Here is a 3,708-nt window from a genome sequence, read left to right as displayed (position 1 = left end):
TCTAATTTTTCTCTTGGTGTTCTAATTTATTTGATTCCTCATTCATTTCTTCCATTAGCCGTTTCATTTTCTAATAAAATTCTACAGTTCCCATAGTAAGAGAAGTAAATTGTGCCAATACATCTGACCAGTGTTGTGAAAATGATGCGTTTTTTATTTCTCCTGAAACTGAGACATTTAATTCATTCCTTCATTGTTCGTGATAACTGCTGAGATTTATATTTTTCCTGATTTGGGAAAAATGGAAAGATGAAATGCATGCAGCCACACAACAACAGCAGGCAGCGTTATATAAAATTATTTTCCAAGGGGACTGGAAGGGACTATGGTGGTTCAGAAGTTTGAAAATGTTAGCTGTGCGTCCTGTTTTAACTTCAGTTTTATGTTTGTTTTCAGTTCAGTTTGATACTTCTCAGAGTGACTTTGCTCATTTCTTATGTATTCTTCAGTAATATTAAGTTTTAAGTTTAGTTTCCATGAAATGTGTGATGGCAAGATGAGAATTAGAATAATGAATAGGATTGTCAGAATATACACTCAGAGGCTATATACACACTTTATTAGCTACAGCTGTTCAACTGCTCATTAATGCGCACATTTAATCAGCCACTTGGCAGCAACTCTGTTCATTTAGGCATCTCTGGTAAGTGGCAGTTCTGAGTAAAAATATTGACGCAATGCAAGAAATCAGAGGAGAATTGCCAGATTGTTTTGACCCAATAGGAATGCAATTGTGACTAAAATAACTTTGTAACAACCAAGCTGTGAAGAAGAGCATCTGTGAATGCCAGACACATTGAACTTTAAAGGAGACTGGCTATAGTGGTGGAAGACCACACTGTGTGCCACTCCGGGGATCACTAAATCTGAACAATAGACGAATGGAAAAACATTGCCTGTTCCGATGAAGCTGGATTTCTGTTGTGACATTTGAATGGTAAGATCAGCATGAAAGCATGGATCCATCCAGCCGTGTCATGCATCACATGGTGGTTTTTGTTTTTTGTGTTTTTTAGACACTACTCAAATGGGTCACCAGATCTCAACCCAATAGAGAACATTTTGCATGTGGTGGAGTGGGAGATCTACATCATGCATGTGCCCCTGACAAACCTGCAGCAACTGTGCGATGCTATCATGACACTATGGACCAAAATCTGAGAAATGTTTCCAGCACCTTGTTTAATCTGAGCCACAAAAAATTAAAATGGTTCTGAAGGCCAAAGCGGATCCAACCCAGTAATAGCAATGTGCCTAATGACCACAAGAGGGCACTCTAACAGTTAAGATCTGAACTCTGCAATTTGCTCGGATGTTAACGTGAGTGTTGTAATGCATAGAAAATATGTTAAATTGATTCTAATTGCTCATATTTTCAAATGAAGAATGATTTTATTAGAAACCCAGTTTAAAAGAAAGTCCTTTTGTTGTGGGGGAAATCAAACTTAAATAACTAATCTGTGTCGTTATAGCTTAATAGCTTCTTTTTTTTTCTTTTTTTTTTTCCAGAGCCTGGGTTCAGATGGGGAGACTCCCTGTGCTCATGCAGTCTGAGATTAATCCGGCTGTTGCTGTGCTAGTCGGCACCATATCACAGCTCGACATTTCCAGTCCTCATGAATAATGCAAACTCAATGGTCCTGGTTCCTGCTATCATGGAGCCGAGGGCCCCAATTTGTCACACTATCCAAAATATGATACACATCCCAAACACGAGAGTCGAGAAGCTGCCTTCACATCCGCACACTCACACAAATGTACAGGCTGGTAAATAAAGGTATAAATATCTGTTTCCATGCTCCAGTTCTGTGTCTATTCTCAGCCTATCATAGATAAAGAGAAACAGGAGGATAGGGGAGATGCAACTTTTTTTCTTTTTTTGCCAAATTCCAATACTGAGCCATTTTTAAATTGGTTTAAATTAAACTGTCAAAATGGCTACAAAGATGCTTAAGTTGCCTGTGGTATTTTGGTTATTTAGCATATTTCTGATGGGTCTCAAAGGGTCTGGGGCAGCGTTTAACTGACAGCACTGAAAGAAGTTAATACACAGGTTTTATTAAATGCTGCCGGTCCCTGTTATCTCTTATAAAACCAGTTAGTGACAAAAACACTGGTGTCTTCCCAGCTGTTATGAGTCTGGAAAAAATACATTAAAGCCGTGGCCTTTATGCATGTCTGTTTGACTCTCCCAGGAAGGAGATGTGGACCAGAGGACGCGAGTACGATAGACTGCATGGCGTTTAGCTCTCGTTATTCATGAGGTGTGGTATCACATAACAACTGCAGTGTAAGCGACACAAAAACTGCCTATATATGTATATATTTTTCCTAATTTCCATCATACAGAGGCACAGCTCTAATGCTGACAAATCATGTTTTCATTGTGATAAAGTGAAGTTAAAATATTCTCACTGCAGTCGCCTGCATTGGAAAGATAACTGTGACTGACACGGGAATCGATGTGGAACCACACACATACACAAAAAGAAAAGAAACAAGCGCTGCTGCTGCATGAAATTACAGAGGAAACGCTGCTGTAATCTGTGTCCGACAGTACCACCACCCCCGAATACAGTTAAAGGCCACATGTTTACTACTGGCTTGGCTCAGGAAGTGTGCAGCATGCTCAGAGGCACCAGGGGGCACTCTTTCCTATAAAATGCCGCCAGATAGACGTGTCCACTCTTTCCCTGGGCAATGGGCCTTATCAATGGGTAGCAGGCAGCCATTGGTCCTCTGTAGATAGCCGGGCTGGTTATGTGTGTAAAGCCTGGGCCCAGAGTGTCGACCGTGCTCAATCGAGGCAGCCGTGGGTCATATTATGGGACTGTCTGGATTCCTTTCATGGTAAATTGGATGAAGGCTACAGCACTAGAGCTGAAGGGAGTGGAGATGTCACAGCGTTCAGCAGGCAATGTCTGGACTCCACAAGGCTACATAGGCCTGAGCAGACAATTCACTTAAAAGCTGTCGGAGTCAAAGAATTGAGAAAAAGAAAGATTAATAAAAGCTGTATACGCTCCTCTGCCCAGGTGCTTTCCTCTACAATTTGCTGTGGTAAAATCCGGTGAAGGTTGGGGGTCTGAAGGGAGGGGGGTTGAAGAGCACTTTAAAGCGCATTCATTCTTTTTTTGTTTTGATTGAGAAGAATGTTCTCATTGCACACGGTTCATAAAGGGACTCGTGCTGTTCCCTTCACTCCCAGAGCCTCTTGTAGAGAGCCGGTAATTCAATATCAGCGTGAGGTTCTTTAATTACTGTCGGTGCATGTACCTGGGCTTATTACATTTTGTGATTTTCTCAAATATTTCATACGTAATTGGAAACAATAAGTGTTATATCACAGTTATCTCTGAAAGATGTCTAACGGTGATATGGGGTTAGATATAAAACCCCCATTTCTCTATAAAAAAAGAGATAGTGTACATTACCTAGCGGTTTCAGCTTTTCAAACTTCACTCCAAGAGGCAATTGCCACTGTCAAAACCGTACATTTTGAGGTGCATCAATACATTTTGATATTTTATGATCCCTTTTTAGGAAAAAAAAATGTCAATACAACAAATCAGAACAACAGCAACCGTATTTTTTTTTTTTTTTTTTTTTAGATAAGCGGCTCCAGAACTACTCGGATCTGTTATTATCTTGCATCGATCGTTTGGTTATTTGCCAGAGAAGAGCGGCTTTCTTGTGTCGGGCCGGTGG

At 40.5% G+C, this 3,708-nt stretch overlaps 1 long non-coding RNA gene across 1 annotated transcript; it reads left to right on the top strand.

Moving 5' to 3' along the window:
* Positions 1-432: 432 nt before the first annotated feature.
* LOC109203907 (uncharacterized) lies at positions 433-2,010 on the top strand. The gene is made up of 3 exons (XR_002063579.2): positions 433-937; positions 1,017-1,320; positions 1,510-2,010. It is a non-coding gene; the product is annotated as an uncharacterized LOC109203907 (long non-coding RNA).
* The last annotated feature ends 1,698 nt before the right edge of the window (positions 2,011-3,708 follow it).

This window comes from Oreochromis niloticus, linkage group LG2 (genome assembly GCF_001858045.2).
Source record: "Oreochromis niloticus isolate F11D_XX linkage group LG2, O_niloticus_UMD_NMBU, whole genome shotgun sequence".
NCBI lineage: Eukaryota > Metazoa > Chordata > Actinopteri > Cichliformes > Cichlidae > Oreochromis > Oreochromis niloticus.
Note: the sequence above shows the minus strand (reverse complement) of the source record. Positions and strands in the feature narration are given on the sequence as shown.